The sequence below is a fragment of the Emys orbicularis genome, chromosome 3 (assembly GCF_028017835.1).
Source record: "Emys orbicularis isolate rEmyOrb1 chromosome 3, rEmyOrb1.hap1, whole genome shotgun sequence".
NCBI lineage: Eukaryota > Metazoa > Chordata > Testudines > Emydidae > Emys > Emys orbicularis.
The window spans coordinates 4,699,213-4,707,406 of NC_088685.1; positions in this window are offsets into that span (position 1 = coordinate 4,699,213).

The following is an 8,194-nucleotide window of genomic DNA, read 5'->3' on the forward strand; positions in this document are numbered from 1 at the left end:
AACTGGATCCCAACTGCCCCCGATTTCTATAGATGGGCAGACCCAACCCCCCAGCTCCAAACACTCCTGGAGTTTTGTAGACGCTCAGAGCCAACCGAACTTTGCAGCTAGTGAAACCCCAGCTCTGGGGAGGCCCATTCCCCACCCCAGCTGCCCTCCGCTCCCCCCGCCCCGTTCCTCCCACTCGGCAGAGTCCCCGCTCTTTGCTGGAGCCTGGACATTTGTTAGCAATTAGGGCTGGCGGGAGGGAGCGGGGAGCAGCCTGTCTTCTCCAGCACATACTTTGTGTGTTGTGTTCCGGCGGGCGGGCGAGCTCGGGCGGAGAGAACTCCGAGGCCGGCTCGCCCCAGGCCGCGGCCATGGGAGGAGTGGAGGCTGCCGGGGGAGACCCGCTGCTCGGGGTGGTTTTGAAATAGCGAGGAAGTTGATCTGGGCTGCTGACCAAGGAGCGAGAGGGAGAGAGGAAAGGGGGAGCCGGGAGGAGCCAGGATCATGCACTCAGCTCGTTGAAGCCCAGCAGGCCAGACGGGGATGCCCGCGAGGAGAGGCGACCCCGGTGCAGAGCGCTAAGGGGGGGAAGTGTCGGCAGGGAGGGGGCCGTGGGGCCTTTCCCATCCAGGGGCTGACCAGCCTCCCTTCCTGTGCGTTCCTCGCCCCAGAACCCGCTTGCTTGGACTCAGCAGCAGCTCCCGGCCCCTCCGTGCCCCTGCGAGAGGACCATGAAAGGTGAGTTCTGCGCCCGGGTACGGCAGCCCCTGCGAGGCCCAAGGGGCCCTTTTGTCTCCTGGCAGCCCCGGGCGAGGTGGGAGTATCTAGCCCGGGGCTAAGGGCACTGGGGAGGCAGCTGGCCGGGAATGGACCCAGTGAACTGGGAGTGCTGAAAGTGGGGAGGTTGAGGAGAGACAGGCAGATTCACAGATCCCAAGTCCGGAAGGGACCCCCTGCTCTGAGCCTCCCTGTCTAACGGAGGCCAGAGAACCTCCCCTGGTATAGACACAGCATTGAATTCAGATACAGAATTGGGGACAGCAAGGGAGGCAGCCGGGATGGGGGAGAGGGTTTGGGAGCAGAGAGGGGAGGGGGCAAGGGATAGTTTTGTGGGACAAGGTGGGGAAGGGGCTGAGACACTGGAGTCAGGAGCTGAGAGGTGAGAAATCCCCTCCGACGAGCCCCTCCCTGTCTGTCCCAACCCCCCTGCTCCGTCTGCCTGTGGCAGGATCCTGAAGAGGGAGCCCCCAGCACGGATCCAGGGCTTCCCCCATCCCTGTGCCAAGGATGTTGTCCCCTCGGTGCACTGTGTGTCCCCGGGGACTTGTGCAAGATCAGCCGCACAAGGAGCTGCCTCCCTGTCCCCCCGGGCCAGCTGCTGTCCCTCCCAATCAGCCCAGCCTGTGTGCCACCGGGCAGCGGTGAGCAAGGATGCTGCTAGCCACCCTGCCTGGCGGGATACATCCTTCCTGGTGCGCAGGGGAGCACGTGGCAGGCTGCCAGCTCCGGGACGGGGATTGGGAGTGAGTCTGTTCCGTGCCTGAGTACTGTGGGGACAGATAGAGATTGATCCTGCTCCCAGTGCAGCAGGAGTAGGTGGATGGATGGATTCCAAGGGACAGAGAACCAAGGTCAGGAGAACAGCGTGGAAGCTTCTCTGATTGCATCTTAGCTCAGGGGATTTCTGAGTGCCCGCCTGGCAGCCCCCTGTAGCCGCTGATGGCGCTGCCATATCTTCACCCCTGCTTAGAGACACTGGAGAGCATTGCGTACCCCCGGAGCGGGCTGCTTAGAGAGCTAAGTAGCAGGTTTGGAAGGTCCTAAAGCTGCAGTTTCCCTGCCTAGGAAGGTTAGTACAGGAGAAAGGGTTAGCGATTGTAACGAGGTTGGATGCCATGATAATGGGTAAGGATCTGACAGCCACATGGGAGGGTTGGCTCAGCCTTTTGTCTTTTCAAGGCAGATAAACCGAGTTCCGTGCAGCAGGGTCCCTCCACCCCAGAGCGGGCCGCATTTCAGGCATGCTGCCTGTATACAATGTGTAAAGCTCGCTAGGGTGAAAGGCAGAGTTTAGGGTGATGGCGGTGGCTGATTCTCATCGGAGCAGGTCCAGCCATTCCCCCCCCCACACCCTGCAGCTGTAACGCAGGCGCTTGCAGGGGATCTGAAAGCAGTGGGCACTGGCTCATGCTCTGCTGCGGGGAAATGGGCGGCAGCATGGGCATGTTCCAAACTGGCCGCCCAGAAATAACCATCCGAGGGCCGAGAGTTCCAGCTAAACTGTAAACTGGCTCCCATCACGCCGTCAGACGGTAAATATTTGAGCCGCTCACCGTGATGCTGCGTGTGATGGAGAGTCAGAGGGCAGCTTTCCTGCCTTGGAAAATGACATGTGCCCGGCTGGGCTCCGACAGCCCCTTTCCAGGACTCTCTTATTTTTGTAAAGGAGAGGGAGTTTTATAAGCTGTTGCTAAATGCGACCCGGTCAGAGGCTGAAATTCAGGCCTCGCTGAAGATCTGTTTGCAAAGCCTGTGGAGTCACACATGGAAAACTGGGTTAATTTAGCGCTCGAGAGCATTTGCTCAGAACACCGCGAGCATTAAATAGGGAATCAGGAGCGCAGGTCTGGAAAACCTGCCTTACAATGAAAGAATTCAGGAGCTCGGTCTGTTTAGCTCATGGAAGGGAAGGCTCAGAGCGGTGACTGAATCAGGGTCTGTGTGTTCCTAGGCAGGGGGAAGATCTCTGATATTAGGGGGCCCTTCAAGCTACTGGCAAAGGCAGAACAAAGTTTAATGACTAGGAGTAGAAGCTAAGGCCAATTGAAGGGTAATTAACCATTGGAACGATTTACCAAGGGGTTGTGGTGGGTTCATAGAATCATCGGAGTGGAAGGGACCTCAGTAGACAATCTAGTCCAGTCCCCTGCACTGAGGCAGGACTAAGTATTATCTCTCAAACTTCATTGCATCGTGACCCCCTTTTGATAATAAAAATTACGACATGGCCCCAGGAGGGGGGACCGAAGCCTGAACCAGCCCGAGCCCCAGGCGATGGTGCTCAGGCTTCAGCGACGGCCCCAGCAAGTCTAAACCCGACCAGACCTGGTAACCTCGTTAACATGGGGTCCCGACCCACCGTTTGAGAACTGCTGATCTAGACCATCCCTACCACGGGTTTGTCTAACCTGCTCTTCAAAACCTCCCTTGACAGAGATTCCACAACCTACCTCAGCAATTTATTCCAGTGCTTAGCTACCCTGACAGGAAGTTTTTCCTACTGTCTAACCTAAATCTCCCTTGCTGCAATTTAAGCCCATTGCTTCTTGTCCTGTCCTCGGTGGATAAGGAGAACAATTTACCACCCTCCTTTTTGTACATACTTAAAGACCGTTATCATGTCCCGCCTCAATGTTCTCTTCTCCAGACTAAACAAACCCAACTTTTTCAATCTTCCCTTGTAGGTCGTGTTTTCTAGATCTTTAATCATGTTTGTTGGTATTATCCACAAACTTTATCAGTGGACTCTCTATGCTATTATCCCAATCATTTCTGGAGATATTAAATAGAACCAGACCCAGAATAGATCCCTGTGGGACCCCACTCGTTATGCCCTTCCAGCCTGGCCTGGACTATTGGTAACTACTCTCTGAGTATGATTTTCCAACCAGTTGTGTACCCACCTTATAGTAGCTCCACCTAGGTTGTATTTCCCTACTCTGCTCATGAGAAAGTCACGTGAAACAGTATCAAAAGTCTTACTGAAGTCGAGCGTTATCGTATCTCCATCACTGGCAATTTTTCAATTGTGAGTGGATTTTTTTTAAACAGCCGCTCTAGTTCAGATAGGAATTAGGGCCTGTGTGATGCAGGTCAGACTAGATGATCACAACGGTCCCTGCTGGCTTTAAAATTTGCAATTCTCTGAGGCTAGGCAACATCCACACCCAACCTAATCTCAATCGTCAGGCTCACTAGCATCGGGACACAGACAGACCACTCACTCCCCCACGCTCCCTTTCAATTCAACCGACAGGCAGCTTCAGTCAAAAAAGTGAACAGAATGCTGGGAATAAATAAGAAAGGGATAGATAATAGGACAGAAAATATCATGTTGCCTCTATATAAATCCATGGTACGCCCACATCTTGAATACTGCGTGCAGATGTGGTCGCCCCATCTCAAAAAAATATATTGGAATTGGAAAAGGTCCAGAAAAGGGCAACAAAAACTATTAGGGGTATAGAATGGGCTCTGTATGAGGAGAGGTTAATAAGACTGGGACTTGTCAGCTTGGAAAAGAGACGGCCAAGGGGGGAAATATGATTGAGGTCTATAAAATCATGACTGGTCTGGAGAAAGTAAATAAGGAAGTGTAATTTACTCCTTCTCATAACACAAGAACTAGGGGTCACCCAATGAAATTAATAGGCAGCAGGTTTAAAACAAACAAAAGGAAGTATTTCTTCACACAACGCACAGTCAACCTGTGGAACTCCTTGCCGGAGGATGTTGTGAAGGCCAAGACCATAAGAGGGTTCAAAAAAGAACTAGATAAGTTCATGGAGGATAGGTCCATCGATGGCTATTAGCCAGGATGGGCAGGGATGGTGTCTCTAGCCTCTGTTTGCCAGAAGCTGGGAATGGGTGACGGGATGGATCACTTGATGATTCCCTATTCTGTTCATTCCCTCTGGGGCACCTGGCACTGGCCACTTTCAGAAGACAGGATACTGGGCTAGATGGACCTTTGGTCTAACCCTGTAGGGCCGTTCTTATGTTCAGTGCACACATCAGAGGACTGAAAATCACCCTTAATAATCCCAACCTCCCACTGCTACATTAGTTAATAATTTGAGGACCAGTATTATCTTCAAACTACGCTCCCAGCTTCTCCACGTCCAATAAGTGAGCCAGAGAAGCAGTATAGAGTGGCAGGACTGCTCAGCGTGGCTCACCTTATCAGGAATGCTCAAACCACTGAGCTATCCCTCCCCCCATTGGGTGTTGGCACGTAATTTGTCACTTGCTTGATGCTTTGCGTGTCCCATTGGTACAGTGTTTGGCTTGGCCTCCTCAGATGTGTTCCTGGATGGATGCAGAGAGAGGAGATAGACCTGAGAGGGGAAGCATGCCTAATGGTTAGGCCACAGACAGGGCATCACAGCTGCTGGATTCTATTCACAGCCCTGCCATTGACCTTACTTTGTGGCCTTGGGCAAGTTACGCCGCCCCCCCATGCCTCAGTTTCCCCATCTATGAAATGGGAACAATGACACTGGCCTCCCAGTGGTGGGCTGGGAGGCTCCATGTTTGTCATAACAGCCCTTTGCCATCTTCCGGTGGCAGTGCTGCGGAACCGCAAAGCATTATTCTTTGTGGTGGCAGTTTGCATCTGGGATTTTTTAGATGCGAACGCTAAAAGGGACCCTTTATGATCATCTAGTCTGACCTCCTGAGAACCTCACCCAATACTTTACACTTCCCATTACTGCTGGCGGGAATCATCGGCAGAAACCCCTCTTCTCTCTCTGGCCATGTGCGGGGAGAGTACAGTTGGAGCTCTGCTGGAAGGAGCAGGTATGTTGTACCCCGGAATCGCTAATGGTCAGGTCTTGCTGGGGCAGGGCATCTGGCTCCAATGACCAAGGCCAAGCACCAGGGTTAATGCCAGGGCAAACTGACCTCATGGCTCTCGGGTGATTACAACCCGCCTTGGCCTGGCCTCCCAGCTTGGCACCGTGCCCTGACACCACTGAGAGGCGGGGTGTGCCCATTCGGGGCTTCAGGCTGCCTTGATGTCTTACACAGAGGGGGGACAGGAGGTGGAGGAGCAGGATGGCGGCGCAGGTGACTGTGGGCTATATGTGCACCCTAGGGAGGTCTCTGGTGAGATCACAGGAATTAGCAGAGCACGAATCAATTGGCTTTTTGATTCAGTCACAACCAGGAGACCAGACTGTCTTGCTGGGTTGTTTTGTTAAAAATACCGGACTGACCACACATTAATATAATCACAAACAGGTTTAAAACCACAAAAATTAAAATCTTGTATACAAATAGTTTCCTCTCCCCTCCTGGGTGTTTGTTTGGTAACATTTGACCTTGCTTAGAGATCTGGTGTTGCAAAGAGAGACGTATGAAATTTGTGTGCAGGAGCCTGTAAACGTGCAGACCTCACCCAGTTTTGCGAGTGGTTATAAAGCCACACTTGGGCTGGGTGCCCTCGCAATGTGGGTGTTGTGCATCCACAGAGGATAACCGCTTACTACTGGCACCAGATAATGGAGTTACTCCTCTAGCTCAAGTCTGTGGTTTGGTGCTGAAGGTTGTTGGTTCAAACTAAGCTCTTGGACCATGGTGCAGGAGGGCTGTTCCATCTTGTGACCCTAGACCTAGCTCAGAGCAAACCTGCGACTGATTTATGGATTCACATCCATTATATGGGCTTGGTCTCAGCTCACCGTTCTTAATTATTCCCAGCGTTCTGTTCACTTTTTTGACTGAACTTGCCTGTCCAGGTAGCGTTTCCAGATTCCTGCAGTGTTTGGCTACCTGGTCGGGTGGGAGTCTCGGCCCAGAGAACTGGGAGCCGGAAACCTTAAGTGGGTGCCCTTGAGGGATCCCGGAGGGGAAATACAGGAGCAGTTACCCTGAACCTGTGACAACATCCAACAAGGGGAGCATGTTGTAGCGGTGATGGCACAGATACGAACTGGGCTGAGACCGTCCAGCTCATCGTACCCAAAAGCTGACGGGAACGGCTCTCGGCCGCTCTGCCGCTGGCCTGCGTCTAGAGAGGAAAGGCTCCCATTCCCTGCCCCTGATCTGGACCCTGTGAATTTCTCCCTGCAGGGTATTCAGTGACGTCTTCTTTGGCAACGCGAGGGCTGGCTGCTGGGGTGTTATAAAGCACCAGTGTAGCTCTTCTGATGTCAGCTGGGTTAGTTACTCCTGAATTACATAGGTATAAGTAAAAAGAACAAGGAGTACTTGTGGCACCTTAGAGACTAACACATTTATTTGGGTATAAGTTTTGTGGGCTAAAACCCACTTCATCAGATGCATGGAGGTATAAGTGAGAGCAGAATCAAGCCCTGTGTCATTGTCAGTTCTGCATGGTTCATGATTCTAGGGCCGTGTGAGAGAATCACAGCAGAATTTGTAAACCTCAAAACCTGCAGGTTTGACATTTCCTGTAGAATGAATAAAAAGCAGAGTTGGTCACAGAATGAAAACAATAACTCGGGTTTGCGAATCTACTCACAGATAAATGACTGGCCTTTGTCCATAGAAAGCTATTGCGAATATCACATTTTTTCCTCCATTATTTTTGTGCTCTTCTAGTTTTGATACGAAACCTGGGGATTTTGACAGAGTTTTGCACTTTGAGATTAGAGCTTTGGGACGGAGCCAAATGCAGATCAAAACTGCAGCAGGTTTTCATAACCCTCATATTGCAGAACTTCCCCAGGCCCTGGTTAAGGTAGAGTATCTTTTTTTAGCCTTTTCAATTTCACTTCCAAGCAGTAAATAACAAATTGTTCTTTCTTCCCGGTCCTAGAATTCTGGCTTTGGCAGGGGATTCAGCCACTCAGCATGAAACTGACTCTCAGCTATTTGCATAGTGTGATCCTATTGGCTAAACAGTCCTGTTTCATGGTAATTACATCAAAGCCGTGAGATGCGGCTCTTTCATGTGCTAGAGATCTCAGTGGAATTTTTTGGGACTTATCTGCTAAGTAAATTTGGTTACATCCAAGGTTGACAGATGGTTCCTAGCCGTCATCTGATTTCCCTGGGCACTAGGACTGATCAGGAAAATCAATGTTCATCTAATTCCCTAATTGATTGGACACCTGTCTAGACCTTGGTAGCCAAGTGGGAAATTCCCCAGTCTATAGAAAGACAGTGCAAATCCTAATTACATAAATCTCATTTAACTGCTGAGGGTTTTTTTCCCCTACACCCTGTAATTTCAAAGAAACTCCAAAGCATGTTGTCGGAGTCAATGCAGCCTGTAACCGACCTATGACTGTACTTGGGTGTGGCTGATGTGGTTGGGTCCTCTGATGGTGTCGCCAGAGTAGATATGGGGACAGAGTAGGCAACAAGGTTTGCGACAGGAATTGGTTCCTGGGTTGGTGTTTCAAGATGTTTCACACCATCAAGGCTCATTCACCTGCACATCCACTAATGTGATATA